Source organism: Equus asinus, chromosome 3, assembly GCF_041296235.1.
Source record: "Equus asinus isolate D_3611 breed Donkey chromosome 3, EquAss-T2T_v2, whole genome shotgun sequence".
In the NCBI taxonomy this organism is placed as follows: Eukaryota; Metazoa; Chordata; class Mammalia; order Perissodactyla; family Equidae; genus Equus; species Equus asinus.
The window spans coordinates 155276114-155293311 of NC_091792.1; positions in this window are offsets into that span (position 1 = coordinate 155276114).

The following is a 17198-nucleotide window of genomic DNA, read 5'->3' on the forward strand; positions in this document are numbered from 1 at the left end:
AGGCCTGCTCCTTGTAACGCTCCAAGGATCTACAGAAAGAAAGAGAACAGAGTCTCCACCCCTCAAGCATTTAATCTGGCAGGAAGCTTTCAGATGCCCAAAGTACAAGGCGAAGTTCCTCTGAAATCTCCCAGCCCTTTCTACCTCTCTCAAGGAGAGAGTATCCCATTTTGCTTAACTCGTCTTAGGGGACTCAAGTTGCAACAATGTAATCAGGAGTTGCGGAAGTTCCAGTCCCCTCTCTCCTGTCACCCCCACCGCTTTGGAAGTTGGTGGCACTTCTCCCCCGCACTCACTCCGTCCTCCCCAGGAGTTTCATGAATCACCTCATAAAAACTCATTTACTGTTTTCCCCAACACAATGGCAGAAATTGGAAACTGCCTCCAGAAAACACGTACATCGTTTTCCTGGCCGGGCATCTTGCTTTCCAGCCTGAATTTCCACCACCTTTGCTTTTCTGACAGTATCGTCCATAATTAAGATGGCTGAATCCTCTACTTTTTATTGAGTTGGACGGCAAATCACAGAATAAATGCTTTCCCTTGCACTTTAAAAGGATTTAATAGGAAAATATTTTTCCTACATCCTGTTTCAAGGGGAAAATGTGATTTTAGGGGACATTTTATAGTTCACAACAGGATATTGAAGGGCATTTGGTTTTGCTTAATTTATTATGACTGTGTTTCTCCAGCATGAAATGGTGTTGTTTGTGATTATTTAGATAACTCTGATTAAGGTAGGTAGATAGCCATAGAATTATGGAAATTTGGGACTGGAAAGGGCCTCAAATATCATCCAGCCAATTCCCCTCGTATTTCAGATGAGAAAACAAGTGACTTGCCCAAGATCACACATTGAGTAGGTAGGAAAAATGAGATTAGATTCTTTACCTGCTCAATGCTCCCAAACCAGTTCCGTGATGGTGGTGGTGGTTGGGGGAGCGGCGTTTATACAAATGGACCCATATGTATCTGTAAGTGCTTCTGAATTTGAGAATTGGAGCAATTAGTAAGTGTGGGGTTTTGTGTGTTTCATTCACCCATCATCCATCCAACCAGTCAGTCATTCAGTCATATTGTAAACATATTTTGAGGGTCTACTTAATAAATTCTACTATACTAGGTGCTGAAAATATAAAAACAAAGCTGGGGGGCTGGCCCGGTGGCCGAGTGGTTAAGCTCATGCGTTCCACTTCGGCGGCCCAGGGTTTCGCCAGTTCAATTCGTGGGCATGGACATGGCACCGCTCATCAGGCGATGCCGAGGCAGCATCCCATATAGCAGAGCCAGAAGGAGCTACAACTAGAATATACAACCATGTACTGGGGGGCTTTGGGGAAAAGGAAAAAAAAAAGATTGGCAACAGATGTTAGCTCAGGGGCCAATCAAGTGTGTACATAGATAGTTATAATCGAACATAATAAGCGGGATAACAGAGTTTGTTGTTTTTAAATGACATCTCCGAAGAATGAGATTTTAAAAAGCTTTATGTATCACTAGCCTCCTCTCCAGGGACGGAAAGAGATCAGCATAATTAGACAGGGGCCTCACTCGAGAAACAGAGCTGTAGAGAAGGTGTTCTTGTTTTCCGTTCTTGCCGTCTCAGTCATCCCAGTCTCGATGGACTCTGTGGAGCAGGAACCAGGTCTTAGCCTGGCAAGAGCTCGGGCTCTGAGTCAAACAGCCACAGGTTCAGATCCCAGTCACTTATTAGTGAGATCTTTAGAAGACAGTTCTTCATCTATGAATTAAAGATAAAATATCTACCCAACAGCGTTGTTCTAAGTGTTAAATGAGACAATCTATATAAAATCTGTAACACAGCATCTGGCACAGAGATAGTAATAAAAATACAGACTGTGGCAGTGAGGACGTTGGGGCTGATGATTGACAGATTAGACTTCACGGCTGGTGGTGCTGGGGCAGCTGGCGGTGGTGGAGAGACTTTCCAAATAGTGGAAGGAGCCTTGGTTTACTTTCAGGTCTCAACATCGCCCAGCACGCACGTGCTGTTTGAGAATGAGGGCTGACACCGTACCTTGAATCAATGTTGGAATAAGGGGAGGCTCGGAAGGTAACTGGCCACTGTGGTTTGGGTCAGTCTCAGAGAATGTTTCTGGGAGTTGGAGTATTTATTCTGGAGAAGAGAAGACCTAGTGGATGAGTGAAATAAAAGTCCTCAAGTGTGTGAACCAGTGTGGGGAGAGCAGCTGTTCCCTATTTCTGTTTTGGACAGATTGCAAGGAAACAAGCTTACAGTGAGGCATGAGGGATTTAGGCTAAACGTTAAGAAGAATTTCCTGGATGTGGGTGTTGTCGGACTTTGGAATGAATTACCGAGGTGCTTAATATCAGGACAGTGTTCCTTCTGGCAGTAGATCTTTCTGTGTGGGAGCGCTGGCTGCATAGAGGGATGGCTACACTCTCAAGCTCTTTCCACACTGGGGAGTCCAGGCCACTAACAGAGTCCTCCATCCCAGGGACATGAGCCTCAGCCAACCCCAACCACTGTCCTAGACTTTCGTCTATCATCAGAAACGACCGCGATACTAGCTGACTGATTACCTCCGGCGATCTGCAGTTGACATTCCACAAATGCCACAACTGCTTATGTAGGCTCCTCCAGCAACCACGCACCGCCCCTCTTTGAAATTTATTAAGAAATTCGCTGTGGGGCTTCTTTCACCAAAGTGCCTTTAATAAAGCTTGGAATTTCCTCACCACACATTTAGTCTTGTTGATCTATTTTGAGGTCTCCATTATTACTTGTCTTCGCCCTTTTTTTGCTTTGTAGGCACAAAGCAGGCAGCACAGCAGGGTTCCAAAAGTTATCAATAACCAGGACTTGGCCACACTGCTAGAGCTCTCCCCAACCTGCCCAACAAGTAATCACTTGTTGCTAATTTAGGAAGCCTTTAAGCCAGCCACTTGGTTTCAATAATTATTTCTTTAAAATCAGGCAAATTACTGTGAGCATCAGTGGGCATAGTTTTGAGGTTTTTCCCCCAAAGTAGCCTATGATGGGTTAGGTCTGTGTTTTAAAAGTGGATTTAAAGTTGAGTGGCTATAAGTTGGAAGAAGTTTTTAAAGAAGAACCTATATATCAATCATTCAGCAGTTATCAAACATACCCCTATACCCCAAAGTGTTTTGCTGGAAATTCTAATTTATTACAATAATCCATTGATTTAATTTATGAAATCCCTAATTGTGACCAAAGGACTTTCATATGTCAGATGCCTCTTGCTGGACCCACAGGGCTCTGTTGGTGCTTTTGAGTGAGCCCGGTCCGGCACTTCATCTCCTCTGGTAGAAAGAAGGAGTCGTGGTTTTCATAACCGAATAGACTTACTTTGATCCGGTAAATCCTCCACAGAGTCCAGAAAAATGCACAAGTGGTTCCTTACTTCAGGCTCCCATCCGACAAGGGGAGGAGAGGCAGCCCAACACTGTCCAACATCGTCCAGCCCCTGCAGCCAGAGTGGGACCTCAGCTCTCTGTTCCTGCGGCATCCGCCATGGCCACCCTTCTAATCTGCAGACAACCTCCTGCCCTCAGACCTTTCCGTCCTTCCCTCCCCAACTCCTTGGTCTGCTGAAGCCTTGGAGGGCCCCTAGAGTCCCACCCTTTCTTGGGCTGTCCTTCATCTTAGCTTCTGCTGCTCATGTGAGGACTGAAGGGAGGTCTGCTCTGCCCCCCAGGGTGGAGCGTGTACACAGCCAGACCTGTCATTCATGCTTCCAGGGTAAGCTCTGCCACCTACCTCACGCCTTCCTCCTCCTCCCCGGACCCTTCATTCGTCTTAGCCTTGGGGCATGTAGGTTCCAGGAAATGGAGGATGGGAATGGAGTGGAACATCCATTCCCCCATGAATAGATAAACGGACATTTCCGGCTTGGGTGACTAGTTGCCATTTGTAGAGGTAGAGGATGATGAAGATGATGATGACGATGATGATGAGATAACAAGTCCCTACATGGCACTTACTAGCTTGCTTACTTACAAGCACTGGTTTAAGTGTTTTATGGACAATAAATCACACAATTCTATGAGGTAGGTATTCTTATCATTCCCATTTGATAGATATGAAAACTCAAAGTACGGAATGGTACTTGCCTAAGGTCACACAGCTAGTAAGGAGCAGGGCAGGAGTAGAACCCAGGGAGCCCAGCTCCAGTGTCTGAAATGCCTCCCACGAAGACAGCAGTCATGCCGGAGCGTCTGTGGGCAGCCAGGTGGAAGTGTAGAGCAGCTGCGGGAACTCTGGCTTTGAGCCCAGAGGTGGACCCAGAGACAGGTTCAGGGGCCATCTCTCCCCTTGGGCTCCTGGCCTGCCTACACCTCCCCTCTGGGCTGCTCTTCCGGCTCTGCCTTGCTGGCTGGACCAACATCCTCTTCTTTTCTCCATTTCACTCACCCTCACCCACACATCCTCCTTAATAAGCCACCCAACACTGCCCCAGGCATCCCCAGGCTTCGTTTACACTTCCTGCCCTTGGAGTTATTCCTGGTGCCAAGAGTTCACCTCATCATTATTCTGTTGCTCACCCATCAAACTTCTGGCTCCCTTTCTCACCAGCATCCCCAAAGCTCACAAATACATCATCCCTAAGAGGAATTTGATTTAGAGTAAAAGCGCAGATGCAGTTACGATAACCATTTCCTTGGGAAGGAGTATTTTCACCACGAGGTTGTTTTTCTCCCTTCTGCTCTGCCCCATCTCTGCGCCAGCTCCAGGAGGAGGAAAATGTGATAGCCTCATTCAAAGAGTGTAATTTACATGAAATACTTTCCCAATTTATTAAGGGAGCAGACAACAAAAGGAAACCTACGATTAAGGAGTTTTTGCACGCATTGGAAATGTTTCCACTGGCTGAAGTATCATCTTTCTGAATTAATTAGGTCTGGGCAAAAACTGCAGAGCAAAAATATGCTCCACTTTCAAGACTTGGGGCGTTTATCATCCTGGGTGGGGCAGGCAGTGGGGGCGGAATTGGCAGGGAAGAGAGGGGGCAGATCTGTTTTCTTGGGATGTGTTGCCAGACGGAAATTGTCAGGCTGATGCTGTAGGTACAGGCAGAAGGAGCCTCTGTGGGCTAGAAGCCATCCGCCTCCTGGTCTACTGTCCATCATCCATCTATCACGCAGCTAGCTCTCTTTCCCTCCACCCGTTTCATACTTATATCCTACCTTGTTTTCAAAAGCATTTGAACAAGATAGCCAGACAGTCGCACCCAAGAAGAGCCAGGGGAGGAAAAGGTCTGGCAGACAGCAGGTAATGCCCAAGAGAAGTGTCACTCGGGCCAAAGGCCACTGTCCCCTGAGTGGCTTGTGACAAAGAGAGAGCACTGGCTTTGGAGTCAGGCACCGCTGGTTTTGAATCGTACCATTGGCTAGATCCTTCCGTTACCACCATTGGCTAGATCCTTCATCTTAGCACTTTGTCTTTAGGCTCAGAATCACACTTAACCATTGGGGTGTTGGTAGATGAGGTAGTGCTGTTGGTAATTATGTGGTCATTATGTGATCTCTGTCATTGAGGCCAACAGCAGCTATTTTATTCATTTCTAAGGGTTTACTGAGCACCAGCTACGTGCCTGGCACCACTCGAGCTGCAGGAACTATGAGAGGGGGGTCGGATGGCTCTGCCCTCATTGAAATTCTTCCAGTACTTACAGGCCTTTTGCTCTTTGAAAACCCTTACACGAGGTACATGACCAATGTACACTTTTTCTAAACCTTGGAGACCAAAGCAAGTAAAAGAAAGAGGATCAAGACCCAGAACCTCAGAGACATATGCACATGTGATTTCATCACAAAAAAAATAACACAAGGTTTTTCTGTTTGTTTTTTAGGAAACCTGTAACTGTTTATAGAAAAGAAAAAGTAAATACGACCTGATGTTTCAGCTTCGGGCGTGATATCCCAGACATTGAAACCCACAAAGGGTAATTTTCACTTCTCCAGAATGTCTCCCCCGCAGCTGCCTTCCCTTGCCCTCCACTAGAGTAACATACACAAACTCTACCTAAGAATACCGCATGAGGGGCCCGTCCTGTGGCCAGGTGGTTAAGTTCGCACACTCTGCTTCGGCGGCCCAGGGTTTGAGGTTTTTGGATCCTGGGCACGGACATGGCACCGCTCATCAGGCCATGTTGAGGTGGCATCGCACATGCCACAACTAGAATATACAACTATGCACTGGGGGGCTTTGGGGAGAAGAAGAAGAAGAAAAAAAAGAAGATTGGCAACAGATGTTAGCTCAGGTGCCAATCTTTAAAAAAAAAACACTGTATGAAGTACACACCCACGTAGAAAACGTGAAAACGCATCCCTAACAAAGTCTGAAGAATGCAGGATTCATTCATTCATTCATTCGATAAATGAATGAACGAATTAGACAGGTACTGTTCAACAAGTACCATGAAGGGTTAGGAACAAAATGGTAGAGAGGAGATGGACGCAGGCCCAGGGGAACAGAGAGGCTGGTACACAGAGAGACGGTGAACACGGCCACCCCAGAGGTCCTACCTCAAGTGCTGTGCAGAGGCGGGGGGCGGCAGGGAGGGGTGGGGGGGGACCTGGAGGTTGGGGGGGTGGGGGGCCTTCCCCTGGGGTGAGTGGAGGGGGCTGCAGCTTCAGGGGCTCACAGTCCTTGCCCTGGCCGCTCTTCCTTTCTTCTTTCCTGCCTTCCTCCTTCTGTCATTTCTCCCTCCCTTCTCTTAGGAAATCAGTAATAAAAAGAGAAAGAAGCGTCTGAGGGGCAGACACGGTGAGGGCTTCCATGTCCAGGCTTATGGACTAAAATTCTCAGGACTTAGAACTTGGCACCTACTCCCAACTCTCACTGGACGCTTGGATCTCTCCTAGAAAGACCCCAGCAAGGAGCTGTCTATTTTGTACATAAACCTTCCCACGGACGGGGGACTGTCTCCTTTATGAGGAAGCCCCTTCTATTCTGGGATGCTCCGATTTGTTCGGTCAGCAAGTATTTAAAAGCCCTGAGTTCTGCACCGGGTGCCGGGCGTCCCGAGGTGAATCCGACACAGGCCCTGCTCTCCAGCTGCTCCCAGCATTCTTGCTTCTTCGAGGCCACCTCTTCTGCCCTGCTTTTCCCGTTCCCTCTGCTCTCACGTGGCTTTTCATTCCGTCACCGTTTGCCCATGTTTCTTCCCAGAAGTGAGACCCACACTTCAGGTGTGGTCTGACTCAAGCGCCCCTTGGGTCTCCTGTTCTGAAAACTGTGCTTGTGTTAAAGCGGCTCAGAAGCTCATTAACGTTTTGGCAGCCGGGTCCTACTCCTGACTCTCGGGAGCTGGCAGCCGTGAGTACCCCCATCTCTGTCACACGTGCTGCTGTTAAAACGCCTCCTCCGTCGCCTCCCTGTGTGGGGCAGTTCTCCACCCGCCCTTGTTAAACTTAGTCTTGCTACATTAGCCCTGTTTTTGTAGCTTCTCGAACTTTTGAATCTTGTTTCTGTTACCCAAGAAGACCTCAAAAGCTCTGCATCTCCTGTTAAAGCGCGCGTGTGTGTGTATTTGCTGTACACACCTGGTCCAGCTCTGAGGAGCCCACCCACAGGCTTCCGAACGCTCCTCCATGAAGGCAGCTCATTCATTCACAAATTTACCCATTCGGCAACATTTATTCAACATCCTCTGATAAAACTTTCGTGCTTTGAGAACTTTTTGCCCACGTATTATAAAGAAAATAGAAGCCAAGAAATCCACACTAATGATTGATAGTGTTCGCCCTCTTCGTAACTCTCCAGAGGTGTTTGCTTGTTAACCCAAATGACACCTTTCTGGGTGAAAGGGCAGACAGCAATATCAGGAGTAAGCGGAGGTGTGTTTTAAGTTGTATCGTTCAGCTAACTGTGGCAGAGAGAACTTTCAAGCACCACCCAACCGTCTCCTCCATTGGAGCTTCTAGAAAAGGAGGCTGGCCACCCCCAGGATCTAGAAACCTCAGAGAATCCTCAACATGCATTCTGCTCATCCCAGTTACCCACCAGTAAACTGCACAGAACTCAGAAATGCTGTGGTCACCCCAGAACCCCAAGAACCTCAGATCTTTCTCCAGTCTCAACTCACAACTTTCTCCCTTGTTATTGGAAGCAGGTGGCAGACTTGGGGTCAAATCTCTGTTTCTTAAGGGAATTTCTTGCCCAGACCATATGTGGATAGAGTAAAACTCCAACTTACCACGTTGGAGTGAGTGCAAATGGACTGGGGTTTGTGCATCAGGAATCTGGGTAGAATTGGAGTAGCAGAGCTTTAGCAGATCTGGCCTTTGGAGAAAATTCTAATGTGGTGATAATATCACTTTCTCAGGGATTATTACAGAGATTAGGTGGCATAATGGCTATAAAATTAGCATAGAGCTAGGCTTATAGTAAGTGTTTGTAGCGATTCTATTAGGAAATCTAACCAATACAGAACACAATACCTAACACAAAACCTTCCTTATGATAGCTTAAACAGAGAGGAGAGTATTTTCCTCGAGTAGTAAGATACATAGAGGCAGGTAATCACAGGCATTGGTTCAGGAACTCAAAGATGATGGGGCCAATGTCTCTGAAATTTTTGTCCATTTCCTCATGGATGCAAGGGGGCTGCTGTAACTCCAGCAATCACATCCTTGTTCAAGTCAGGAGAAAGGGGAAAGACTGTGCTAACCACATCTGATCTCCTTAATCAGGAAAGAAAAAGCTTTCCCAGAAATTCCTGAGGAGACTTCTGTTTCAGTCTCAAGGGCGCAACTGGATCACATGGCTAGTCCCTAGCTGCAAACTAGGGAACAGCATTATCATGATTGGCACACCAGCAGTGAGCCATTGCCAGGAAGAAGGAGGGGATTTAGAGATCACTACCAGCTCGAGTCTGCCTTTCCATCTGCGTACTTTTCATTTGTAGGGAATTATTGAGTGTCCTTGTGCCAATTATGAATATTATTCAATATACCTGCAGTTCCCTGCACTAAACCAGGTTTTCTCTTAACCTCCTTGCCCCCCCATCCCCTTACCTGGATAACGCTCCCTTCCAGCCTCATTCCCTGGGAAGTTTTCTGTGCTAGTCACTATTGCTGATTGTGCTGTGTAACAAACAACTCTGCAATGATTAATTTTTTGTGTCAACTTGACTGGGACCAAATCACATGAGCATCTTCAAAGCTTCTGCTTGTCTCATGACCGCTCACATCCCATTGGCTGTAGCAAGGCACAGGCCAAGTCTGATGAGGAAGATTACTCCTCCCACAGAAAGTATGTGCTGAACAAGGATCTCATCTCTCATGCCTTCCCAACTCAAAGCTGGGTTAGCTGTCCTCCTCGGACACCCCCGGTCCTCAGGACATCCTTCGGTTATAGCTTATTAGTCTTCGTTGTCCTTATCTGTCCAGTTGTCTATCTTCCCCAACAGACCAGACAGAGCTCCAGAGGTCTTGGGGTTTCTCTTGCTCATCTCTGTAGCCCCCTGCGCCTGGGGGGTGAGGATGAGAGGGAGCAACATGTGCAAAGGTCCTGGGGTGGGATGGAGCTGAGCAGCACTTTCAGAGACCTGACAGAAGTTAGACCGTGGAAGGGCCTGGCATGACATTGGTTTGGGCTTCATTCTGAAAGCAGCGGGAGACACTGATGGGGTTTAATCCAGCATGGGGGTAGACCAGGAGCAGATTTGGATTGCAAAAAGACTCCTAGGGTTGCAATGTGTTGGAAAACTGGTTCCGCATCTAGGTGAGAGGTGATAAGTGTGATTATCCTAATGGTCAATTATTTAATGGTTTATTGGCAAAATAATAGAGACCCAAAGTTACAAAAAAAGAACATAAAGGATAAGTTACTTGAAAGCTCTGGTCAGATTCTAGCTCTGAACATTATTTAAACTTGATCTTAACATGCTGTGGATAATAATATATGAACAGAATATAGGACAGAGATTGGTCCCCCATGGGCTGCAGCATCACATGTCTCCAAGTCCCCTCCCCACTGCCAAAGTGGTACCCAGAGTATATGCTATTATTTTTAGGGATTGCTCTATAATTTAAATTTTTAAGCTCAAAAAGTAATTCATTTAATGAACATTCTGGTGCCAAGCACTGAAGCCATCATGATATATAGGGCACAGACATTGGGCTCAGGTAACTCCTAATCTGAGGGGTGGATGGTGCTGGGGAACAGAGGAGTTAACAAATGAAATAAAAAGGAGTAAAACAGAACTTCTGTTCATTGCTGGAGGGGATGCAAAATGGTACAGCCACTTCAGAAGACAGTTTGGCATTTTCTTACAAAACTAAACATACTCTTACCACACAATCCAGTAATAGCGCTCCTTGGTTTTTATCCAGAGAAGTTGAGAACTGATGTCCACGCAAACCCGCACACGGATGTTTACAGCAGCCTTATCCATAATTGCTAAAACTTGCACGTACCCAAGATGCCCTTCAGTTGGTGAATGGATAGATAAACTGTGGTACATCCAGACAATGGACTATTATTTGGCACTAAAAAGAGATCATCTGTCAAAAGACGTGAAAAGACTTGGGGGAAGCTTAAATGTATATTAGCAAGTGAAAGAAGCCAATCTGAAAAGTCCACACACTGTATGATTCCAACTATACGACATTCTGGAAAAGGCAAAATGTGGAGGCAGTAAAATGATCAGTGACTGCCAGGGGCTGGGGGGACGGTGGGGTGAACAGGGGGAACACAGGAGATTTCTAGGGCAGCGAGACTACTCTGCATGATGCTCTGATGGGGGATCCACGTCATTGTACATTTGTCCACACCCATGGAAGGTACAGCACCAAGCGTGAACCCTAATGTAGACCACGGACTTTAGTTAACAACAATGTGTCTATACTGACTCAGCAATGACAAACATACTACACTAATGCAAGATGTTAACAATAGGGGAAAGTGTGGGTCGGGTTGGGGGAGTTGAGGACTATATGAGAACTCTCTGTACTTTCCACTCAATTTTTCTGTAAACCTAAAACTGTCCCCTAAATAAAGTCTATTTGGCCAAAAAAGGTAATAAAGTGCTGTAAGAGAGGTATGAATAAAGTATCACGATAGCACAGAAAAAGCAATGATTAACCTTCCCTGGGCACATTGGGAAAGCGTTGTGGAGGAGGCGGGTTTGAGCTGAATCCTGAAGGATAAGCAGCAATTCACCAGGTAGAGCGAGAAGAAGGGTGTACCAGGTGCACCGCCTGTGCAAAGATGTCAGTGTCACATCATCGTCTGTTGTGTCCACTGATGTATGCCCCAGTGTCTAGAGTTCCACCTGCCGTAGAGAAAGTGCTCAATAAATATTTGTTGAACGACTGAATAGTAACTTGGCAGGACCTGGCAAAATGGAACTCTATTTCCTAGCTAGACACAAACATTATCAAAAAGTGTGATGGGTACTTACTTTATAAGCTCCCCATCCTATCCATCCTGAATGGCTAAGAGGATACCGAATGTTTGCAACTGCTCTGGGGCTGGGGAAAAAGCTTCTTGCTGTTGATGTTAGTGCTCTGAAGGTAATTAGATGCCAAAGAAGGGGCTGGATTGGAGGAGACAGAATCTCACGAGCAAAGTCAAAACTGGAAAAGTTGCCTTTCAAGATTGTTTTGTGTTTCTCAGCATGGAGCCAACAGCCTGTGGATGGAGCATACTCAAGCGGACTCGGCCGCCTTGGCCAAAGGAGAAAGCCCATCTCCAGGATGGCATTTGAAGCAGAGGCTGAGCCTGAGCCTGAGGGAGAAGCACGAGCCCTGTGGGGCATGGCTCAGTCCTTAGTGCCTGGTGGAGATTTCAGATGCAAAACACTGAAAGGACCGGCACCCGTGACAAAGAGGAAGTGCATTGGAATCCAGCCTCTCTCACCAGGGGTTTCCCTCTCCAGGCTTTTGGGCAGAGACTGTGTTCTTTCTCCCTGATCTCTCACCTCTTGGAACTTCTAGTTCCTAGACTCGGAGGAACAATTTCATAACCTGGTCAGGGATGTATTATTTTTTTATCTTCCTGCTTACTGAGTACTGACTATGACCACACAGCATGCTAGGGACTTTACATAGCACGACACGCTGACCAACCCCACAAAGCCAGGGCTCCTCTAGGCTCTGAGGGTGACGGAGAAACAAAACAGAGTCCCTGCCCACAGGCAGTTTACATTCTAGTAAGGAAATGGGCAATAAACAGGGAAACCCATATTAAAATGTCAGGTAGTGAAAAGTACTGTGAAAAAAGATACCCAGGTAAGGGGACACGGTTGACTGACCTGGATGAGGAGCTATTTTCAAAGCCCTCTGTGATGGGGCACATTCGAGCAGAGACCCTGGACACAGGGAGGATAGCGCCGTGTGGAAATCTGGGAGAACCACACTCCAAGCAAAGGGAACAGCAAGTGCAAAGGCCCAGAGGCAGGAGAGGGCTTGGCACATTCTAGAAGCATCCAGGAGGCCAGTGTGACTGGAACACCATGAGGCATGAGGACATGGGCCAGCTCACGTAGGACTCGTGGACCAGTTTACTCCAAAGATGACAGGGAAGCAATAAAGGATCTGAGCAGAGGAGTGATAGGATCTGATTTATACATGTGCGTGTATACATATATATATTCAAAATACTCTCAAATTTACAGAAAAGGTGCAAGTATAGTACAAAGAATTTCTTTTCCTGCATCATCTGAAAGTTGCCGGGATAATGCCTGGTCGCTCCTAAATATATTTCCAACCAACAGAGCAATCACCAGAATCAGAAATTCCTATCAGGTATTTTCACATCCAGTGCTCAGACCACACTCAAGTTTCAGGCATTGTCCCCCTAATGCCCTTAGTAGCAAAAGGATCAGTTTAGAACCACACATTGCCTTTAGCTATCAAGTTCCTTTCGTCTCCTTCAGGCTGGAACATATCTTCAGTCTTTCCTTGGTTTTGATGACCTTGACCCTTTTGAAGATTACAGGCCAGTCATTTTATAGAACGTCCCTCAATCTGGGTTTGTCTGATATTTTATCTTGATTAGAATCAGGAAATGCACCTTTGGCAGAAATATCACAGAAATGATGCTCTGTTCTTCTCGTTGAGTCCTATCAGGCAGCACAGGAATTTGATGTGTCCCATTTCTGATGACGTTCACCTGGATAGCCTGGTTAAGACAGTATCCGCCAAGCCTCTGCACTGTAAACTTACTATTTTTACCATTTTTCTCTCTGTAATTGATAAATCTTTTTGTGTAAATATCCTGTTCCTCATCAAACTGTCGATTTATTCAGTTATTTATAGCACTATAGACTCCCGGTTTCCTATTTTATTCTATGAGCTATAATCCATGACTATCTTGATTTGTTGATGTTCAAATTGCTCTAGATATGGCCAGATATGGCTTCTGTGTTCTTCTGACACGTCCCTATCGTTCTTTGAGCACTTACTTGATGGGTAACAAGATATTCCAGGCTCATCGCCGCCACAGCCCTGGAATCACCCATTTCTCCAAGGGTCCCTGCCTCCTTTTAGTTGAAAATGTTATTTAGAAGCCAAAATCTAGGTGCTGTGTGTGCTCACTAGTTTTGGAATATCTCTGCTCTCAGGTTCTCTCAGCAGACACAACTAAGGAATATAAATGTGTATGTACACGCCCAGGTGCAAACACACATATATGCACACATATTTTACTGTATATTTATTTCTATATCTATGTAGCTACTGAAAACCATGAGTTCACACCAACCCAAGGATGGGAGTCCCAGATTTCTCTAGTTGCATATTTGTAATTCGATTCTCCAATAGTGAGAAATCCTTCTCCCTTCGTCTCTAATGTATTTGCTTATCTGATCAAGCCCCTCGTGTGTAAATAATTCTCCACTTCTGAGGCCACTCTCTCGCTTCCAAAGACGCCTTTCCTCCTCCCCCAATGCTCTGACACCTGGTGCTAGGTCTGCTGCCTGCACGACACCCTTCTCACCCGGCTTGAGCTGACACCTCTGCAGGGTCACCCTCCCCACCCTGGGTCTGACACTCGCCGCTGAGCTGCCCGTTTTGATGGAGGTTTTCCTCATTCAGCCAGAGCTCCAGCACTCACGCTGGCAGCCCTCCTATATGGCGCCCTCCTTGGCTTCCCACACCCACACCAGGTTACCACTTACTGGATCCCAAGGAATGTGTGGCAGCCTTGAGAATGGGCCTTGCACACCTTCAATTCAAGGAGCATAATTGACAAGGGCCCACAGCTGCGCTCTAAAGTCTGGGCCTCATCTGTGCCCAGCCTACCCTGCTCCCCACCAGGGGCTGAGCACAGCAGGGGTACTGAGGCAGGCCGTTTCCTGGAGACACGGACAAAAATAAAACCACCCCTTTCTTTGGTTCTCCCTGAAATCATTACATCATCACTCATCTTCCTTGAGTGCCTATCCGACGCTGGAGCCCAGAGGACCCCAATCCTAGAACCCGCCTGCTTCTTTTGTTCCTCTTTGCCTTTGCACATGCTGTTCCTTCTACTTGGAATGCTCTCCTCCCTTTCAAATGTTTTTGACTATATGAAATCTTCTTTGACCCCTAAACTTGATCCCAAGTGATTAACCGTTTTTCTTTCTGCTATTTTCATACTTAGCTTCTTCTTTCTAATTATTTAATATATCGTCCACCTCCCCTACTAGGCTGTGTGCTCAAACCCCCCTCAGATAAGTCATTCATTCACTCATCAAATATTTACTGAGCTCCTACTATTGTAAGGCTCAGTGCTAAGATCTAAGGATGATCATGGAGAACAAGACACAGCTCTTCCCCTCAAAGAGCCTGCAGTCCAGTGGACGATGTCCATAAGTAATCAGTCATAATCCATAGTGCTGGCACAGGGCCTGGTGCGTGTTCTGTGTCCGTTTACTGCAATTTATAAGACTAGGATGGGTCAAGAGTATGGAATGTGGGACTTGGCACAGGTCCACACGCCCCTGACTGCAAGTCCCAAATCCAAAGTGCTCTGAAAACAGAGAATTGATGTGTAACTACAATTAAACCAACAACATAACTATAACAACATCATCATCCCCCACAAAAACCTGACCTAACCTGAATTTGTTTACATTTATTTGGTGGTAAAATCTGACCAGAACCAATGTGATCTCATTTGTCCTCTGTAGTGTGACTATGCCCGTGACTTGTTGCAGAAACATTATAGTATTTGATTGACCTCAGGCTGCCGTCCCAGCTCCTGCTGGGCTGTGTGTAGCAAGCGGTATATGCATGTGAATTCTGAAACACATGTGCCCCGAGGGTTTTGAATAAGAGACTGGGGGCCTTTGCTATTATTATCTGCTCCTTTTCACATGAGGAAACTGAGGCTCATAGATGCCAAGTAACTCGCCCAAGGTCACTCAGGAGAACCACATTCCCACCAAGGCAGTCTAACTTGAGAACTGAATGCTGAAACACAACGTTCCCTTCCAGCCTTTCTCACCACTGCCTGGCATCATTCATTTGGCATTCCACAATCTTTATTGAGCACCTACCATGTGTGGGTGCTATGGACACTGTGAGGAATAAGGCACTGTCCTTGCCTTCAAGGAGCTGCCTGTTCACTGGGTGAGGCGGGCACATAATTAAAAAGAGCAATAGAGGGTTTTCCTGGTCACGACGTGGCACACCCGCTGGGAGCTGCTGCAGCGGATGCTGTCAGTGGTCTGCGCAGAGGCCCCCCCCCCCCCAGCCCCCTCTGATGCCGTTTACTGGCTCTGCATGCCCACACCAAGCTTCTGTGTGCTCTGCTCTCACAGACTCACATCTGCAGCCTTCTTCAGGGCACCACCCTGGGCTGCTGCAGCCACGACTGCACTGGCAGAGACAGCCAACAGTTGCTGGAAGCCTGTGTCTCTCTCACACCTGCCCTAGGGCGATGGCCAAAGACTCACAGGTCGGTGAGTAGGAGAATCCACACTCCTTGCCTCTGGGCAGGACAAACTCCAAGACAAGGCGTGCGTTACTCTGGGGAGCTCCTGGCAGGAGCAGGCTGAGACTGGACTTGGCCTGACAGGGGTCCTTCTCGCCCTGTTCTGCTTCCCCACTCCCCCTCTGCTCTCTCCTGGGAGCACTTCCTTAATAGACCCCTTGCCCACTACCTCTCAGAGTCGGCATCTGGGAAACCTGGTCAAGACATCACCTACCAGGACCTGGCCTCCCTCCTGCCTGGCTCACAGGGCCAGGTACGTGGTCCAGCCAGATTCCAAGCAGCCACGGCTGGCTCCAGAGCTGCTGTGCTAAGCCAAGAAAGTGGTTGAGGGCTGCAGAAGGCTCCTGGGTCAGGGTGCGTTCAGCAGGGCTTCCAGGGAGGGTGGGAGTTCCTTAGGTAGAAAGTGGAGAGAAGAGCCTTCCAAGGAGAGGGAATAGCTCAGGGTTGATGGAACAGACCAAGGAGCTTGGGGTCACTGTGGTGGGAGAAAGAGGTTGGCAAAGGGGGAGTGCATGAGTGCTGGCTTGGACCCCACATCTTTCCTCCCCACCATGTCTCCATTTGAGAAAGACCACCTCACCACACCACGGCTCACACACACACACACATCCATCCACCTACCCCCCACCTCAGCTGTCCCCCCTAAAACTGAGCGTCCCTTCCAATCCAGCCAGGCGCAGAGGAACGTGTGAGCAGAGGTTTACTCCAGCGTGTAACTCTTCTCCTAGTCAGCCTCAAGGATTCTTTTGGTCTCACAAACAGCCAAGGGGGGGGGGGGTCTATTTTATTTCCGAAAAGAAGAAATTGAAGATAATTACGCACTCGGCTGCGTAATTATTTCATCATTGGCCCCCTTAGGGCAAGGGATACCCCACCTTCCACCAAAGGAGTAAACTGCGGGCCCCGACGGCCGCGCCCTCGATGTCCCAGGCCGGGGGTGAGGGGTGGGGTGGAGGGACGGCCACCGCGTCCTCTCGACCCGTCTGGCCCCGCCAGGATCGCCCTGGGACTGGCGGCCGCGCACGCTTTGAAGTGCGGCCGGGCCTAACGCGGGGCTTGCGGGGCCGCGGGATGCAGAGTCCGCTCTGCCCGCACCCGCCTTGGGGCGCACAGAGGGCGCGCGGCTCGAGCAAGGCGGAGACAGGCGCGCGGCGGGCCCCTCGACCCTCTAGCAGCCTCCCGGGGGGCGGGCATTGCAGCGCAGGACGCTGCAACCCCAACCAGAACGCGCCTTTGCCCAGCCCTGGCCCGAGCCACATTTTGTGTG